The 20,974-nt window shown below is 42.6% G+C and overlaps 1 long non-coding RNA gene across 2 annotated transcripts; it reads right to left on the reverse strand.

The window, feature by feature from the left end:
* Window positions 1-1,607: 1,607 nt before the first annotated feature.
* On the reverse strand, window positions 1,608-17,550 carry LOC111258691 (uncharacterized). 2 transcript variants are annotated; one of them, XR_002679136.2, is made up of 5 exons: window positions 16,872-17,550; window positions 3,172-3,324; window positions 2,777-2,841; window positions 2,477-2,671; window positions 1,608-1,768 (listed from the first exon to the last, which is right to left on the reverse strand). It is a non-coding gene; the product is annotated as an uncharacterized LOC111258691 (long non-coding RNA). The 2 variants fall into 2 exon arrangements; XR_002679135.2 differs by lacking the exon at window positions 16,872-17,550 and having other exon boundaries at window positions 3,172-3,852.
* Window positions 17,551-20,974: the final 3,424 nt, after the last annotated feature.

Consider the following 20,974-nt stretch of genomic DNA (forward strand, 5'->3'; position numbering starts at 1 on the left):
GAGTTTACCGCAGATCGCTGCATGACTGGGCTCGTATCGGTGAAATTGCGCATGGAGCAAACATCGACATGTGCTCCGTACATGTTGCGGCTGTACAAGACGCGTTTCTTTGGCGGCGACCATTCACGGCGTTGCGTAGCCGTCGTTGTTTCTTGCCAATGGTGACTACGGCAACGGTAAGGGCAGCAGTAGCGCAATCGATACCGAAGGATGAAACAGCTCCGGCGCGCGCCGCCAGCAAGATAGAAGGCTTTTTCCTTTGTTGATTTTGGACTGCGTTTGCCATCGCGCCGTATCCTTAGTTGCCGTCGTCGTTGCTGTTGCCGTTGTCACCGTAGCCTGTATATACTACTAATATCCACGTATTTCTGTGTGAATATGAATGCCCGTGCGGGTTTGTTTGTAAGTATATCTGTATGTTGCCGTTCCGAGGTAGCTGCTAGGTATGATTTGGGTCCATATGCTTAGGCATCTGCGAGTAGATTATGTCGTTCTGCTGTGTGTGTATATGCCGTTAAGAATCTACATGCGTGGGTATGTCTGTTTGTGTGACGGTGCTGTCCGAGGATCCCAGAAGGGCCTCCGAAGCACTTGCTTGTCCTTACCTATCTAAGACTATGACTGGGCCGCCGCCAACAGCGCCAGCACCTAGGACCGTCGTCTGATGTCTTCATAACGGGCGCCAACGGAAGATCAGGCAGGAAAAAAAACGCCAAGAAAAGATAAGTCTATCTGTCAAAACCTCTCGCTCTTACCTCACGAACGACATACAGGGCGAAGATAGTGAATAAAAAGAAGTAAAAAAGAGGCGAAAGCGTAAAAGACGACACTAGTCGCGATATGGCAATATCGAGTAACCGGAGCGGGCACTTGATACAACAGAAACAAAATCAACATGTCTAACGATTAACATTAGCAACAGGGCCGTGAAGGGGGCCGACAATGAGCCCTTTGCCCTTAAAGGAATCAAGAGGTTGAGACCGGGAAAAGCGCGAAGCCGGGGAAGATCTATCTCTCTGTCTGTCTCGAAACCACTCAAGGGGAGCAACAGGTGAAGAGGCTCAATGTGCTTTGCAAATAGATCTAATGACCCTGAAGTTGCATATATATATATATGTATATATACATATATAGCGATCGTGATTACATCGATGGAAGACGCGAGGACAACGACAGAAACTCACCCAAGACATGAAACCGGCTCACATAAAGACATCATCATCACCAAAATCACCTCGCGATTTGTCTCGATACAATTATCCTTATCACTCTTATCGATTGCATCATTATATTGTACACGTAGTGATGTTTATAAATATGTCATACACAGGTGCTGGTCTAAAATAAAACGGGTGTTTTTGCTTTTTTATATTGCTCTATACATGTGATACACGATGGAACATTACTGAGAGTGATACAAGCTTCTCCCGACTTAGACATCGGTAATTAGTTAAGTGTAGATATTCTGCCAACTAGAAATAAATATCTTTATTTATTTAACTGGCCCTTTAATTATAATTGTACAAAACGTGAACGAAATTTATGAGCTATGTTTGCTCCCATTGCTAATAATACCCTATATATCCACAAGTCCAACCAAGAGATGATCACAGTGAAGAAAGTCTTCTTTATTAAGCATCGGTTTCCCGCCCACTCTCTGCGTAGGGATATAATGTAGTTGGACTGCTCTGATCTAAATCTGGAGACCAATATAAATTCTTAAAAAAGCCCGCGACACGGCAGCATCAGATCAGCGCTCTGCATTAATCTGGAAGTTTGGGCAATATTTTGATAAATTAAAAACATTATATTTAATTCGTACGCTGAAACAGAAATTCCGAAGTCCGGCACTGGGTCGGTAGCACGTAATGGTCAGCCTTATAATTGATATATTCAGTATTGGTTATCGCGCGTATCAACAACTACCATAATTAAACTTTGCCGTTTTTGAATAAAGGGAACGCTCCGATCGGCAAGCCACTGCTAAGCGAGTGACTCTATCTATAATAATAAAAGATTTCCGAGAAATCATTCGTTCCAGTCATAGACCTTGATGTGTTTGAATATTCGCGGGTCGTACTTGAGAGCGTCAATATTTTGATCATCGAAGATGTACATGCAAATTCTTAGACCGCGACGGAAGTTATATTAAATAGGTTCATACGTACCTAATATTCAATATGTTACTGAGTGTTTGTTTTTCATATCTATAGATAAACGGGACCCTATACTATCAATTATGCTTCTATTCGTACTTTTGTACAGTGTATTCCGATAGGATATTTGCAGCTGTTTTATAAGACTACGCTCTATCGGACGACTTGCGCTAGTTAAATAACTTTCGTAGCGCATAATTTAATAAGTAGCCCCTTTTGTGAGGGTCGATCTGAGATAGAATAGGCAGTCGCCAGTAAAAACCGTGCGTTCATTGTTGCTAAGATTATAAAGGAGGATAATGCTTAAAATAACATCGTACAAAATAATCACGACAGTCGCTGGCTGTGTTGTGTCGATGGTCCTGCGTTTTGTCCTTGTTGTTGTTGTTGTTGTTGCTGTCGTTCGTGTCGAGGTAATGTTTTTTTATATCCTTGGCTACTTCTCCGTTATTGTCGCGCTCTGTTCCATAATGATTCCTTCATACTGGTTGATGGAGAAACAAGTATTTCTTCCTCTGCAATCATAAAATTGACGATAAAATATCTCTTATGTATTATACATGATCGAACGGGTTTATTGGCCGAACGTTAGTATGTTCCAAGTAACAGCAATAGCCTACCAGCGTTCCTGTTGGCAATATGGCGGCGTTCCATAAAATCCATACGTTGGACGTCCAGAGATGGCCTGTAAATTTCGAAGTGTTAGCGAAATATTGGATTTCGTATGATCACGAACTAAACGCTCTCTTTAGTTAAGTTGGTAGTTGACGATACGTACTGTACAGGTAGACTGCAATAGAAATTATGATGATAAGTTCTTTAATTTTCTATTTAGCTAGAGCAATATTGTACTTTACGATAAGATTATAGCATCTATATCTTCTGGCTATACGAAACAATGAATTCGGTAGGGATTATCAAGTATATAAGCTCTATCGACTATATCTAAAAATTCGAAATTGCAGATTTCCACGCGTATACTAAAAATCAAAGGCGTAACTAGTAATTTTCGCACCTGGTACAGCTTCGAATCGAGTACTGACGTATTGCTGATGCATACAGATGAACCAACACAACAAAGCCATTATGTCTCCCGTGCCCAATGATGCGTAGCTGAGCGAATAAAATCATTCGAGGATGTGACTCGTCTTTCCGTCCCTGCAAAGCGCTGGCAGACGGTCGAGCATCAAAAAGTACATCTTCGACACTGCTGCTATTCCACCTTCGCCGTTGTCGTGCTTCGCTACGACGTTATCGTCGCCGATGGTCGCCGATATAACGTCTTAATGGCGAAAAAGATAACTTGATACTGCGCGGGCATAGAACGGGCCGATGAAGATGTCTTGGTACATTTCTGACCAAGCAAATGCTGAGCGTTCACAACGTCACCCATGAAAAAAGAGGGAGCTGACCGGCGACCAGGACAAACTTACTTTTAAAAGCTTTGAGTTAAACTGAAGCAATCGGCCGCAGTCATAGAGATCTGTAGGCTACTAGTCTGTTGAAAGAAAACACATGTGTTTAAAAATTAGAAAATATAAAATGCAAAAGCATTCAGTACGTTGGATATCCGCCGAGATATGCATGCAAAAAACATTTTACTGAAATAAATAGTCAGGAAGTATCTTCAAACGGATAACAAATGTACACTGATACATATATTTCTTATTATTCGAATCGGTCGAGTACACATTATCTGATAATCTGGTCCGAAGTGTGTCGTTACTTAAATGGAAAATTACTTTTTTTTTTTCACGATACAGTCAAAACCGAGCGAACATTTACGAGTCGCTGTGAAGTGTGGCTAAGTGCTGCACCCAACGACAAAATTTTCGTTTGACTGACGTGCTTACCGCAATGAACTTCGATCCTGACTAATTACGAATTGACAGATAGTTTTTTCATGCGGGCTGATGCCCAGTCTACAACAGGCAATGCACAGTGGCCTTTTCTATGTAAGGCCCACTAAACCGTTACTCTAAGTAGACGTTAATGCTGTCGTGCAAGGCATTGACTGCCCAGGTCAGCTGTCGAAGTTCGCTGATCAGGTGGTGATTTGTATATAGGAGGAGACCATATGCATGCGGACAGATGCAACTGCATTAAAACTAACAGGTAGCAACGCCCTGAACCATATGGTTCCGAGCATCTGTACAATATTCTACCGTAGGCATGAACGAGGACGCGTTATTAACGTTGACAATTAATAGTATTATGTAGAATGAGAGTTATAAAAATTATATTGCGAGCTAATCCATTAAAGTCTCAATTAATTAGATACCAAATCATTGAAATTGATAGGCAGTGCCCGTTAGCTATTATAAAGGCAGCGGTATCGACAAATGAAGCAGGCAAGATCATTTATTAATTGATGATTGGATGCTGTGATTTTCGAGGAGACCTTTCACCCTTTTGTTGTTAAGAAGGAAAAAGTGGAAAAATGTCAGAAATAAAATACAACTTCTTTTTCGTGGTCTTTTTACTATATATATATATATATATATACATCTACATTTGGTGACGTTTTTTTTCTTTATGTTTACAGTAAGCGATGTTTTAGGACTGAGGGTGTGCCGTGAGTAGCATATAGAGTGATTTAATATCGACTACGTATACATAAATCGGCATTCCTGAACGCCTTCGGAAACTACGAGTCACATTCAATATTACGGCGATTTGTATTGCTGCAAAAATAATAGTTTAATTCATTTTATTACCTATAGCTAGAGAGGAGAAATAATGAAGATTCGATAATGAGCCAACACCGTTCGGCCACGGGAACGGAGGAAAGCGAAAGGAAGACATGCAATTACCCGAGTCTCGCCATGGACTTCGCAGATAACCCATTAGGTTAACTCAAAAAGGAGCTGACGGGGGCTTACTAAGTGTCCTATTTATGAGGCAATGTCCTTTGCTAAAACTCTGAAAGTAGATGAACCAGGAGTAAATGTGCGAGCGATCTTGTCAAACGACTGCCTGATAAGATCACACATTTGCATTTTACAAAACTTCAATCAAGTCGTAGTTGAAACACTAAATATAGAATCGTGTCCTAAACATAGGACAATCGACGTAATGTGTGGACGTATGTCGGACCAGAATTGCATCAGCAATTCTTCGTAAGATTCGTCGTATCTCCAATACAAGGCAGATGTATGAATTTTCAATTAATTACAGTGGTACGATACTAAGCAATGGTTATCTTGTTCAGGGTACAACTTAAACGAGTAGGTAGTATGTATATTGATTTAATTTAGCCTGTCAAATGTCACTTCATTTGCTCCTTCCTCCACAGACTGGCGACACGATTTCGCTCAAAGTTTTAAACGTCGTCTCATAAATGGTCCAGTAATAACGCGTTTGCCTACCAGACCTAAAGACACATGAGGTGGTCAATATCGAAGCCGGGCATGACCACGTGTCTGAGGAAATGCTTGGCTAAGGCGGTACCGGGAGTAAAACTCTATTTAGCGGTATAGAGTTTACAGACACTTCGACTCTAAACTCGTCGCGAAGGCCTACAGAGGTGCATATGTAGACCATGCCATATGCAATAGCACTAATCATTTGCGGCCGTGTCCTCACAGCCTACAGGCGATTACGCCATCTATAAGCCTCATAGATATTATAGCCATATATCGATATGTATCATTTGGCGCGTTTCATAGATCTGTACATAAGTCCTGCTGGACCCTCTGCAATTAGACCTTCTAGTGGAAGCAAGTCCTTGATGCTATATCGAAGGGGCAATTTCAAGGATTGATTCACACAGTGAGAAGAGCCGCGAGCATTAAAAAAGTACACTTCCGTAACCAGCAACTCAGTTATTGTTAGTGCAGCCTGCTGTTCACTTTATACGTTTTTATTTCATGAAACGACAGAGGTTGCCACCTATGGTATTAGCCATTCTGCCGCCGATGCTTTTAATGGCAATAATGCATTTTTAGATGGTGGAACATGGGTCGACACGCATTAGGATGTTGTTGCCGATCATGGAGGACCCACAACGACAAGCGCGCAACAACAACAAATCCGGCCGCCGCGGCTGCTGCCGCTACCGTTGCGTCAAGTGCCAACGCTGACGGCGACAGCAGCATCTACCAGGACGCGTTGAATAGCAAACGAGATGGCTCGCTTTGAAATGCATCGCTGTGGCAATCGCGGTCGTTTAAACAAGCCTGTCATCTGTACCTCATAAACATCGTTGCTTTATTATAGTTACAGACGATGAATACGTCACACATGTTCGCTGGTATTTACGTGCACATGTGCCGGTCTACCTGTGGATTGGTATGGGTACCATGGGGAGTGTGCGTGTGTGTGGCTAGGCACGGTAAAATGTAAATCCGAAGCGTTCTCTCGACGCCAGCCGCCCATTGGTCGCTTGGCCAGCCGTATGTCGTAGTAAATGTGTAACCTCCTTTGTTCAGCTTGACACGGGACCGGCTATCTGACGCCCCGCCGTGAATGTTAACGCGAGACGAACGCCTCACCTTTTGCTAATGTCCTAGAAGAATACAAAAATGAAAGCAAGCATACGAACAGTAAACGCCTACGTTGCAGTGGGGGTGATAGGACGGGACGGTCATTGGTGACCAAAAGGACAAAGTGTCCTTTTTTTCCCAAATCTAATTTTCCATTTCTATCTTCTAAAATACGCGCGATTTTTTAGACTGTCCATTGTTTTAGGAAGTCAGTAGTCGGATCCGATAGTTATAAGGTCTGGAAGAACGGTTCTCTTAAATACAAAGCGAACTTATTGCTAACGCTTCTTAAATAAATCAAACAACTGTCGGCTCACAATATTCGTATGGACAGCGCATAACGCCGTTGCGAGCGCCCGCTCGGAGCGCCCAGAGTTTCTGTTGACAGTGGTGTTAACGTGGGCAATATGTTATACCTTGATAACGGCAGAAAGCGCTCGTTGCCGTCTTAAGAAGGCATTGCTACGAAATAAAATGAAAACATCTTCCATAACTTCTAGCATATATTAATCGAAGCGAAACTTATATAAATGACATATTCAAATGTAGCATTAAAGTATTACTTTCGCAGATATGAAGCGCCAAGAAGATCTTTTAAAGGAATCATACGCATTATATATACATTGTGTAATGTGGCTTCTTTCCTAAAAGGGCCCACGAAGAACAGGCCGATTTTCATAGACTAGTCTTACATTATTGCGGAACCGCGCATGTCCTACTGTGACCAGGGAAACTAATGCTAAGTAATGCTGTGAACGAACCCTGCTCGATAGTCTTAATTAAGAAAACATATGAATCTTACCGGTCGATCATTTCTGAGTTGTACGTAAGGCAAACGGGATGACTATAAAGCTTATCGGTGACCAATACACAGGCGAGTCCTATACTCGACATGCACTAAATTTGCCATTTGACAAACAACGGGTAAGTCCACGTTTTATACGTGTCTTCTATAAGGCAAACAAACACACGACTAGTGGAGCCATAGAATACTGCCTTAAACCGCCTATGTGCATGTAGTGGAAGCCTTAACGTCAGTTACGCTATTGATCAGATCGAGCGAGACACACAGAGAGAGAGAGAGAGAGAGAGAGAGAGAGAGAGAGAGAGGGGGGGGGGGCTATTGCTGAACCTTCTGGGGTACACATCTACGTACAGCTGGCCATCGTACAGATATAGAGACGCAATCAGTAGTTGACCCGTGATCCGGATAGGTTATCAGTGGCTTAAATTGGTAGTACTAACGTTTGCAGCTGTGTTGTGCCTTACCCTCTTAAGTCGTCCACAGTTACTAAATAGATTATTGAAGGATTCGACTTCTTTCATATGTTATTATTGGTCCCTTTTGGCCGAGGTGTCTGCGATGCGTATCGACACCTGGAATTTCGAAACTTTACTACGCAAATGATACTTAGCGATAGTTCCTTGTTTAATGAAAAAAGGGCTGCAGTCCTCGATGAAGGATAGACACACCTCGTTGGTAAAGAGGAGCTGTTACGTGACCTTTAAAGTTAATTATACGAATTAATGGGGTGAGCAATGTAGAATATTTTTAGTACTATATATGGATGAAAACTATCTTTCGCTCTAGTCTTTATTAGACCTCCAAAAACGTCTCTTAAAAACGACCATTGGTATAAGAATTTAATATAGTAGCTAGAGCGTGTTAGAAATGTGTGATGATGCTTAGACCAGATCAGAGTGGTATGCCAACAACGTCATGTGTAAAATAATTATTCGAAACTTTTTAAATAATTAAGTTAAAAACTCTACGCACTGATGATTTTTTACCTTTATTCTGAAGATCTACGTCTGTAGATTACATAAAGGAATAGAGAAGACTCTGAAAATTAGCACTACTAGCGCGATAATGCCGAACCCATGATATGACGTCGGTGCCTTGCTTTAACTTTATCTAGCTTTATTGTTATGTATGTCTCATTATAAATGGATCTTTTGACAGCGAATCGGCACAATTTGCCTTCGTCTCAAAAACGGATTAGCTCGGTCGAAGTCATTGAATAGCGGTCTAAGTTAATTATAGAAAAAAGTAACTTCATCTAAAGGCGCAGTGTACACGTTCGCGCTGTTTTCGCAGTTGTCTAGTGAAGTTCGCTAAGAACAGATGATAAAAATAAAAAAAAATTCTCTAAAAAACACCGCATTAAAAGGCACTCTGTCGGTTTATGTATGGCCCAATTTTATCTAACTAGCTGTTTTGTAAATTAGTAAGGTTACAGAAATGACGTGCGCCTAGTTCTAGCTACGAGACGAAAGATGATTAGTGGGAAAAAAAAAAAAAAAAGAAAAAACAATGTTTCCAATAATTTTGGTGAATATAATATGGTAAATTTGTCGGTACCTGTTGTACATTGACTGATTCGTGACGGTGGCTGAATAGCGTACTTACTAATTGTTAGTCTCACACACAGCCGTACAACGGACGTATGTTTATTAACACGCAAACTCGCATTGCTACACGTTTCGTTCCAACAATCATCGTAATAGGCTCGGTAGAAACCGAAAGCCTTTTCGAGTGGTAAAAAAAAGACGAGTTCGTGCAACGGAGCTTGCATACCAGTACTAAAAAAAGTATACAGTATTAACGATCGCCTTATCGGTTCGTTGATATCAGGCACTGGCGGTGCTTGCGCCGCTACCGGCAATAAATGGCCACCGACCATTGGCCTTACTAGCTCGACCTGTGCTAAATCATTGTTCGCTATACAGGCATCTCGAATACGATGCTCTATGGCATTGTTATTCTAAAGGCTAGAAAATGTCTCCATCATATTATGAATGTTGAGCGGCAATAAACCCCCACATCAAAGCCGTAGTAAAGCTCATTTAAACAATGAACGGTCCTTCTGTGGAAAAACGCCTGGTATTTTTTGGCAATATTTTGATTATACGCGATTGACCCACTGGCTAATTGTTCACGTGGAACACGAGTAGTGCTTGTGAAAAGTCTAGAGCTGAACGTAGAAGGGGGTCAGTGCCACATGGATATGGTTACATTGTACCCTGATTTTTCTATCAGTCCAACTCGGACGACAGAACTACAACTTAGCGTGTATTTCGTTTCTTCGTACGTACACCGATTTCCTACTTCCGATAGCCTCTACGGTGGAAAATGATCAACATTTTAAAATCCGGCCCACTCTCAAGACAAACGAGGTTCATTATCGTGAGTGTCGAACAATTTTAGTACGGTACATTGTTAACTTCAGAGAGAAAAATTAGTAGGGTGCAAACAAACAAACAACCCATAGCAATCTTTCCCAGCCAAACGGAATGACACTCTTATCTATTAGTTTGTTTGTATTTCTTGCCTCACTAGCAGTTCATTATAGATCCTCAAATAGTTAATAGTGTGCTTTCACATACGCACATATCCGTACAGTCGAATAACGAGCACAGCTGGACGACTCAATCCGTCCACTTCTTCACTCTCTATGATATCTTTGTCATCTAGGTTCCCGCAGAGAATGAGTTGATGATGCCCCGCAGGCCCGAAGCAGACCGCCCGACAATCCCGCGCTGGTATCGGCAATGCTGGGGCCGATTCCATTAGCTTCAAGTTTGTCCATCTGACCGCGGTTCCTGGCTGGTGCAGCACAGGCTGTTGTTGCCCTGTTGTCTGTGCACTAGTCTGTATGCCCAGTCGTCGGTTTTTTTTCGACGTAATTTCGAACGGCAATATCGCTGCTCCCCAGGGGTTCCGTCAGCGCTACGAGTTCTGTTTAGAATCACGATACTTGCGTATAGAGATATCGAAAGTGGCGGCGCCACGACTGTGAACGCTCACATTTCATCACTTTCAAAGATTCATTTTGCCCTGGCGACGACACAGATGACAGGAGTCAGCTACGCTCTTGGTCGCGACGGCAGTAAATCAAAAAGACTTTTAATACTGACACGTACGCGTATCAGGCTGTGTGGACGTTTCAATGGGAACGCCCCATCGACATTTGAAAAAGTACGTCACATACAGCTAGTCTAACATCGGACGTTTCCGCTAAATCAGGCCCTGATTAGAAGGTACATAGATTCTTATAGAAGGATCATTCCACGCAGGGCTCGTTTTATCTACTCGTAATCTCTATACAATTAGCTACATTTAATTGGCCAAGCTGTGACTCGGAGGAGTGACTACAAGGGACAAGAAAAAGTTACTTAAGGACATTTTATCAAACGATAATAGTGTACTTGGATATGATGCTGTAGAAACGCAGAAGCTCCATTATGATGGCTATTTTTGTGGTAAAAAAATGACCCATTGAACCAGCAGCTCCAAACGATGCAGAAACCTTATGCACCTAACAGGATCTTTTCTTTTAACAACGCTTTTGTCAAAAATATTACGTAAATTAAGTTGAAATATTTTCTTCACTACTTTCCCATGTAGCAGATAAGTAAGTCTTCAGCAACGATATTAGATTTCATACTAAATAAGCACATATTTTTCATAAATGAAGAACAACTTAGCGATGGTCGTTATCAAATCGTCGCTGCTAGATAAGTCAACGAAAGCTGTCAGCTAACTAGGCGCGATATACCGTTTTTAACTTACCGAAACATTAAACGTCGAGCTGCTGAAGGCTGAACTTATTCGAAACATTACAGCTGCACGCTACATAGCAGCTATAAGTTCATGTTTCTCGCAGGTTTCTCATTGAAGTTTCCACTTATCGGAAGTCTCGTCCATAATGCTGCGATGCTTGCTTAAATGTTATACACTATAGATTGGGAAAACAAACTCTTCTTATCTTTAATTATTTTTCTTGTGATGTTTTTGTTTAAGCAGTTGTCCTATAAGAAGACTAAGGACACCAAACATCTTTTCCTAAATTTTCTCTATATAGGCTCTATGACCTAGTGATATGAATCTCCTCTGGCCTAGCTTGAACGTGTTCTCTCCTTAACGGAATTCCCGCTACTGGTGAGTGAGCTGGATTTTTGAACAAAGGCCATACGGCTGCAGTATAAATAGTGATAATAAATCATACGTAGATAAATGGCCTAAAAAGGGCACAGCTGCATCCATCTTATTCTTCAATTGCGACGAAATACGATGTGCTTTGCTGAATAATTTTAATTATTCAGCATTAATTTAAAAATTTAATTATTCATTATGATTAATGGAATGATCCATAATAATTCATCACGTACGTGGTCCAACTGAGAGGGAAAGGGAGAGCGGGCAGGCTTGGCTAGAAATTAGTGGACAAAAATAATTTCCATTATAGAACTGTCAGCGTTGTTTAGCCGGGGGCAAATCAATGTGTGGTAAACTCAAATAATGCATGCGATCGACAAGACGCCATAGAATCTATCTAAATAAACCATCTAAAGATTTCTATTACTACCCAACTGGGTTCGTTTCTATTTCCTCACTCGACGCGGAGAGTATTTATGCCATAAGAGTAACCTATCTTCGTGACCAAAGGTGCGCCGCCCCGTTCGTTGAATTTATCTGAGCCTAGGTATCTTCACGCAGGGAGAGTTTATCCGCATAAGTATTATAGATCTACTCTAGTCACGATTTTCTAATAGGTGTGCACGAAGCCATGTTTGATGAATATCAAATTCTTAGCGCTCCCATTTACCCTCGCGGGCCTTTGTAATCTCCTGTAAGTTTACACATAACCCCGATTAAGCATCCTAGATGATCAACATGTACCAAATTGACATGTTGTGGATCAGTTCGGAGAAAGCGCTAGCGCTACCAAGAAGATGAAGTTACGGTTACCTACTGGCGTCCTTTTGAGACTCTCCATTGTGTATTCGTCGATCATGCTGAGGTCATATTTGTCCGCAAATTGATGATTCTACGCTATAGAGACATGGGACGATCCATAGAGTTCGTACTAATGCGAACAGTTATTTTTGTCATGAGTGTTGTTCTACTTAGAGTTATCGTCGGGCTGCCCCTGCATGCTTACGCCATAGCTCTAGGCGGACCGCCCTGTACCGCTCCAACATTCAAGTCTATGCTTTGGAGGTTGTGCACTCACAGACATTGAGGGTAAAGGCAGTCGAGAGAGGTAAGAATACGATATGCACGATTCGATTGACCGCTGCTACTACCCCGTTTCCATAAATCTATTTCTCGATGCCCTAGCTACTTTGGCCTATAGCTGTTGCTGCAAGCACCGTTCATCTAGAATCTGCCAAGACGTCGAAGCGTCTTAATGACACAAAGTACCCTACGATTACAGACTGGCAGGCGAACATATTTCATAGGTGAGCCAGCGTGCTGCTCGACCACTCAACGACGCAAATGCCGACGCTCGACACGGATGGACCCTTTCGTTGAGTCGATGTCTTCATCGACTTCGGCCACTTTGGTGCTTCGGCGCTTCAAGCTTCTACGGCATTTTCGATCGCTGAACTAGCTCGAGAATTAGGGAGACGGGGTACGGGGAGACCTGTAGAAACAACGTCGGAACCAAAATTACCACCAGAACAGAACAGTTTACTGGTCGGTGATTCCCAATAATGGCGGCTATTAATTAGCAAAACAACAGCGATACGATAATAGCAACGAAAAAAATGCAACGACGAAGAGGCCGGAGCCACCACTATTGCTAGCGCGACTGACGACCACGACGATGTGCAGGCTAAAAGAACCCTGTACGTACAGGTGAGAATGCGGTGCAGAGCGCCGGTACAGGGGCGGAGCTAAATCCGCCCCCAGGCCAACTATGGCGGGGTCGGGTGTCGCTGTAGGTAACAAACATCGTGACACCTATGCCTATAGCTATAGCGGATTCGGCTGCAAGTAGATATGAACAGCAGTTGTACACGATAAATTCTGCTTTATGCTGGAGGGACTGGTGAGAATAACACGTGTCTTGAGCGCCACGGCCCTGGCTAAATTAAATGCTTGACGTTTTCTCTAGGTACATATGCCTCTATGTGCATACGTGCGTATTTTGATCGAACTGAAGTAACTAATGAGATCGTGTAGATCTCAAAAACGTTACTATTGTAGCTGATGTAAAATGGTCGATACTTTTTTGTTCTATAGGACTTTGCTAAGTTTTTGGCCCCCTTCCATAGTTTCTGTTGCTGTTTCTTGAAAAGGCGCACGTTAAAACTTTTGCGACCTGATGCTTAATAGAATAGACTCCGACGATGTACTACGTAACATAAATACGATCACCACTTTCCGCAAGCCACAAAAGTGGGGTTTTTCTTGTTCTTCGGACTGGGTCGCGGAGCAGACATTTGGGATAGCGTCAAAGAAGATACGTACGAATTTCTAATGCATTTCCTAGCCAAACACTCGATTTGTCCCTTGTAGGTTGCAGCCCACATCGGATTAGCTTGCGATTATCAAAGAGAAGATACCATTTTGTCTTTGATTCAACTGTTTAGTCTACTGTTTGTATCTATCTGTCAAATGATAGAGAGTCTAAGAGAAAAGTACAAGCATGTTCCGAACGAACTGGGAACAAATTCTTCGTCTTTGTAGTGTTTCCAGTGTTATCTAGGAATATACTTTTTTGTCGTATCAACTAGTAAGCAGCTTATTGGTTCATAATTAAATGAATTGCAGCAACGTATAGGACCATACAGGATGAACAAGGAAAAACCTCGGTTACCGTTCAGGCAACATTCAAGTAAGCTCTCTGCCCTAGGCCAACCACTGATTCTATGCTCGACTCAAAGAAAACGTTTAAAAATTCACAGATTTTTTTGCGTATTATGTGGCATCCACGCTCACGAGGTTCACACGTTCATAGGGGAATTGGTGTTTACTAATGTTGTCATCCATTTCGAAATCGAACATGTTCCATATATTTTCGTGCGCATATATACAGAACGGAGGCGAGGAAGTTTGCAATTAGGATAAGCACAGGCAGCCTTACCGCTGGGAGAACTACACTCGGAGTTAAAAACCATGAATAAGTTACTAGTTTAGTTATCGTAAAGTGATTTGTGTTCCTCAAGTGAGCCCCTCATTTCCTGCAAAGTTCTTGAAATCTATTTTTCCACCAGCTACTAACATATGTTTGCACTGTCTGCACTTGAACGCTCCCGACAACTCCACTAATAACCAAATACTCAGTAGCTCAGGTAGCTTAACAGAGTTAAAACTAGGATCGTCTCCTATACAGTGAGCTTTCTGTCATAATTTGCCGTGAAAACTCAAGTACATGCGTCGCCCATATCGTAAAATGTCTCGACGGATTTTGTCATGCGCGAAGCTACACCGAAAGCTGCAGATAGTTTTCGCCTTCTTCAGCACTTCTGTGCCCATTCACTCGTCGCTTTTTGGAAGGACTAAGTGGGGCGTAACAAGGCGGGAGGTAGGGGGCATATTTAGCAGATTTAATTCCGCGTCAACGGAGGCAGTAGAATATCATGTACCAGACTTCTCTAATTATAAAACGATGTTAAACGAGTAATAATACGATTAATTAAAATATATAACGGATTAGTTTACAGTTGACATAATGCTCATATTAATATCATTAGTATCGTACGCTATCCATAATTTCGTTTAGCAAAAATGTGGCTCGTTTAGAAGATGGCCACTATCGTCGCATGTCGACATTAATCAAATATAGAAGATATAATTAAAGCCTTTGGAGTCGTTAGTTAAGAAAAAAAAAAAAAAACTATTCATGCGCCCAACGAAAGCGCCGACTGCCTAATAGAATCCAAACGTGAATGTCTGTTAGAGCAAAAAAAATTAGAGCAGGTGGATCGTGAACGGGAGAGACACTAAGGTATACCAAACTTACAATGGCTTCTTACCGGATAAAGACTTTAAAATTGAGCTGGTCAAAAAAAACTATCAGCTAGAATCGTTTTTAAAATAAAAAAAATGCAGACTGATATTCAAGCCTTAGTGTGCCATTCAATAAACCTAATCCTCAGTATATCATGTCTATGACACTATTTCTGTGAAGTTCTGCAAATTCGATAGGATCATTCGCTGTCCAGCGATAAGCGAAAAAGGACTAATTGTATTTAAGCCAAAAATAGAACGAAAATTTCTTGTGCATAAAAGGATACGAAGAGATCAAAGTGCGTCATTTTAATCGATTACCTGTTGTTGCTTTTCTGGCAACACGGTATTCTTATCACTGTGCGACTTTCGTGGTTTCTGGGCGAAAAATCGTACCGAGTGATTTTTGTATCACCCCCATTAAAGCTGGGTTGACGCTGTTAAGGGAGGTTTGCAGAAACCCAGACTTGGTGATGCAAGATCCGTGCTCTGCGGCGGATGTATTAACAGTTTCACTTTAGATTCACTTAATTTTCGTCGTGTATCTAGAGATATCTGTTAGGTTAATACGTATCGCATTGTCATGGTAGCAGACGACGCCTTTTTTGTTCCATTCGATATTTTTCCATATCTTCCAGATACCCGAATCAGTCGTCTTTTCAGGCAGCGACAACTAATAACTACACAATTTCTTCCAATTTTCCTAACCTTTGTCATAGATTATAGAGTACAGTTTTTATTGGGACATTTTTTTTCGCAATTTACCCACTTTTATCGCTCGTAATCAACCGCTTTCGAAGTGGCTTGACTCCGTTACGTTTCTGTAAAGTTTTGCGAATGAAAAGATAATTGAGCATCCGCTTGTGTTACATTAAGCTTCTTTTGATAATCCGCTTCCTTTGAATGGTTTAAAACCGCTTGACGACTGATGCTTGATTCCTCAGCGCTATGGTAGCGCCTTAGCGCTCAGCCTTCGCGATAATTTCACTAACATTTTCCATGACTGATCGACCACTATGGAAAGTATATTATTTCCTATTGAAATTTTCAGAACGAAAGCGACAGGATTGCCTTTGGAACGTTTTTTTTCCATAATCAGCAAAAAAATGCTTACAGGTTTAGGCACCATTCGTGTCTTTGTAGACATTTCACTTATTTTCAAGGCGTTCTATCTTAAGTCTATACCTAGAAAAAGTTAGCTCAATCCATCTAACTAGAAGAACGGTCTATGCTTTTTTGGCATATTTCATTTCACTTATGATATTCTATAAATACTAAATTTGCCAGCCAACAAAAAGCCAAATCAGATCCGGCATCGGTTTGGTAGTGGGGCAAGATTTCCACATGGGTCGACAGAGATGCGCCACAAGAAGACGTGAAAAAAAGGGATACTTCTATCGAACAGTCACCCTATACAACCGAAAGTGAAGTTCCGGTTAGTAACAATCGTGTTCTCGTCGTATGTCAGTCACATCACGCTTAACTTACATAGCAGAATTATAGCACCGAACAGTGTGTCGAACAAGGCCTTTTTGTTGCGATAATATCGATCTCGCTATTTATTTAAGAGAAAGAACAGACACCACAGTTTCGTTGAAGTACGTGAACTCAAGACACTGAGACTGAGCAAACTCTAGTAAGATTACGTAGTAGTTCCTCGTCACTGGGCCTTTAGTCTACGAGCGTCTGAACGTCAGTCTACAACGACAAGAGAATCAGCGAAGGCAGATTGTAAGAAATTGTAAAATTAGTTAGTTTCGAGTAAACAAGCCTGTTTACCGACAGGTACTGTCGCGTCGGCTTTTTTAGCAGCTGGTGTCGCGGCTAGCATTGCCGTTACTGATGTCCTTACGCTTGTCTCGGCTGTCCTGAACGGAGACCGTCAAGTCTGTCGGAACGATTCCAACAAGTCATCGGGCATAGTCAGACCAATCACCTTGGCGGACAAACGCCCTGACTATTGAACAGCTATGTGATGCCAGAAGCAGTGTCAGTAGCCAAACGGAAAGCAGCAATAGCGAAAAGACAGAAAGAGTTAAAAACAGCCAGCCGGTACAGACCGACCCAATGAAGATGTCTTCACCTACTGCTAGTCTATGCGTGAGCAAATAGCCAGTCAGTTTGTTCGTGAGGAAGCAGATGAGCTACGCAATGATTCTGAGGCCTGATTGTGATGATGCTGTAAAGAATTGAAGAATTTTAGCGAGAGCCGGTAGCGGAAAGAGAGTTAGAAAAGTGCGTAAGGAGAAACGGGAAAAAACGCTGGAGTACGAGATACTGTCGTTCCATCTATCATCTTCTAGTTAATATATTAGTTGGTTAAGTATTATTATTATTACCTAATCTTTATTTAGTTTTCGAGCAACTTACTCTGTTTGTTTCTTGTTGGTTATCACGCTACCCTTTGTAGGGACGCCGTTTTTCCGAACTCACCTGTCGTTACGAGGTAGCCGGTGATGATGATTATCTCAATGCCGGTGCGCATTCAATCAAATCAATACATTAATGGTGGTTATGATAATGCAGTGGTAAGAGGTTCATCTACCGAGGTTGAAGGCATGCGGCGATCTAGGATAAAAATCCGGGTGGACACGCTTTGTTTTGTACTGTGAAGCCAGCCGTCTGAAACAAAAGCAGTAACAGGTGTAATGCCCGAAGCATCTCTAACGCTAGAATTTGCGGAGACAAAACGTCCAAAGGCGTCAACGTATATTTTATTTACTTACAATTACAAATACATGAATGTCTTTCTACTTGCGAGATATTAGTGCTACGCTTTGTGACAATGGTTGAGCAAGAATCGATTCGAAGTCCCTAATGTTCTTACTGAGTTCATTCCTGTTTAACTCGGTCAAGCATTTATCAACGTGAGCGCTGTTTTCAAGCGTTGAGCGTTGAACTCTTCCGGCAGACCAGCAGAAATCGAAAAGTATCAAACGATCTGTTGCCGACTTTAAAAGTCACGACGATGGAAAAATAAGAGGTATCACATGGTATAGTGCTGCTATTGCCTTTTGCCATGACGTAGTTTGGTGCTACTTGAAACAAAGACGCTCACGAAAGCGCTCAGGATGCCATTGCCTTTCTGACCCTCTAACCTGAACTGAAAAAGGCTATGTTTAAGAACACATAGAGGTTTAACGGGTAAGAAGTGATTTGACCTGGCTTGCTTACTTGAACATATTATCCACACGGGAGAACGGCAAACGCTAACAGGATCGGTTGGGGTACGGGTCGACCGGGAGCACCGACTTCCGTCTAATTGTCATTTGCTTTGACTCGGCAGGAACGAGTGATAGGGTTCCGTGGCGTCGCAATAGCGACAGGCGGCGCTTTACGTCAATGGTGACGTGTCCATCGACGCCAATCGAGCCGATTTTCTTTAGGCCAGTTGGATCTTTCTTCAGGGAAGTATTCTACACGTTGCCACGCTGCCAAGTGTCAGACAGCAGGAGAATGACCAGGACAAAGACACTGATCGAACGAGGTAGGACGAAGATAGGCAGCCAGCTATGCCTTCAGCCAATGTTGTCTCGAAGCGACAGGCGCTTCAACTAAGACTCTGGCAATTCGACCCCCCTCCTGCTGCGATGCCCAGTTCGAGCGTCGCCGAGCTTGCGCCTCCCTGATTACCCGTCTCCCGTTCATGGTCATTTGGGATTCGCAGGTCTCCGGCGCGCTTTTGAGATTTCACATGATGAGGACCCGGAGGAGCTACTCGATCTGTTTCGTTGCTTCTGCTTTTTTCCTTCCCTCTTCATCCTCTATGTTGACGCTCGATTCCGATAAAATCCCGCGTCAGTCGCTGGTTCTTCACCGCTTCACCAGGTTTCTCATCGCCGACGCTGACGTTCGGTGTCGTTCCTGCTGCCAACGCTACCGCCAATGCCTGTGTCATTCCTTGTTTAGTTTGGAGTTGTTGTCGTTCCTGTTACCGCTCTATTATACGTTGTTGATTCGTGATTGAAGTATCGAAGAGTAAAGGGCGAGAATCGAAAGAAGAAATCACCAAGACGCTTCGCTGAGCGGCCATGCGAAAAGCACGCAGAGCTCCATAGCCATAGTATTTGGTGGGCAATGTCTTGATCATTTTGACTTGTTTCTCTTCGTAGTCGCTTCAACTGCTGTTCAATACTCACCAAAAGCGGGTTGCGGCCGCGAACGACCAGGACTGCGGACTCTCAGAACAGGCGGGGGAAGAGGCTCGATTGGCTAGGGCACTTCGGCGCTCCTGTACAGAGACGATTGCCTCGGGTCTGGATGCTGCCACGACGAAGGCTGCTGCCGCTGCCTACTACGTCTAGATGAAGTCATTTTCGAGGCCTCCTTCCCCCATCCCGAACTTCATTGCCCACTGGTAGTTCTCGCGGGCCGCTGGTCATGTTTGTGATGGTAGCGCTGACGTTTACGAAGATACTGGCTAAGATAGAGACACAAACGAAGGCGCCGCTTCATTTAGTGGGTCCGCTTGCTGGGTCTGCTGTGGATGTTGATAGGGCATTTGGTCTGTCAGTGGGTTCGGTCATTCGCCACCCAGGGTGCACCTCACTAACAAAAGAAGGCACGTCACCCGCTGCCAGACTCGCAACTCACTACAGGTTACCCGCTGCCTGTTTCCCTGCCCGGCCTGGCCCAAGGGTGCCACCCAGGTGAAGATGAAGCCTTCAAACGCAGTTATTTCGACGATGATGGCAGCGGCAGCAGCAGAAGCGTTCCGAGGAGACGTCTCAATTTCGAAAGGGGCGTCAAATCAATTGGAGGGTAAGCGCTACGTCGTTTGAGGGGGCATTTTTGTTAGTCTCTAAAATTGACGAAATGATCTACACGCTCACACACACACATACATCAATACTGAAGTAGTCTCAGGCTTGTATATATTTTACATAAACATAAACCCTTTGAGAGATAATGTCTATTACCGAACCAAGACGTTTTTGCACGTTAAAAGAAACCAAAGAGAGACGTTGATTTTTTTTTCGTTGTGGCGTTTTTCGTGTTATTTCGTTCGCAGAAACTTTACAAGTGTTCTTCTCGCAATTTCGAGATCTCGGAACCTTTGGTTTTTATCATTCCTGGAGGCGATATTATTTTCAATTTATTTCATATTCTATGCTATGAAACAAAACGTTTCAACGTTAGAAACATTACATTTGAATATGCATTTGAGGTCTTTCATCTGTTGAATTTAGGCAAGAGCAAGGACTGTTGGAGGCATTATCCAATAGGGCAATTTACACATTATAGCTATATCTATGCACTCTGATATATCCCCAATGCAACGATCCATACATTGTTGTCGTTCGTGATCAAACGGACGGTACGTTAATCTAACTCATAAAGCTACCTATGATCCGATTTGTCGTAGTGAGTTAGAGCGGCAAGTTTTACGAAGCGCCAAAAAGGTAAATAACGAGCTTCATTATAAACGGAGGGAACGTAAATAAAAACAAGGGAATGTCATCACTAGAAATTTTCTACATGCGGTCTAATGAATCCTATTTTTAAAACTGTGCTCAATTTTTACTACGATGCAAATGCTTCACTGCGCTATACTGAATCTCCGAAGGTCCGATAAAAAATAAAAAAGGTAT

The sequence above is a fragment of the Varroa jacobsoni genome, unplaced genomic scaffold (genome assembly GCF_002532875.2).
Source record: "Varroa jacobsoni isolate VJ856 unplaced genomic scaffold, vjacob_1.0 scaffold_254, whole genome shotgun sequence".
NCBI lineage: Eukaryota > Metazoa > Arthropoda > Arachnida > Mesostigmata > Varroidae > Varroa > Varroa jacobsoni.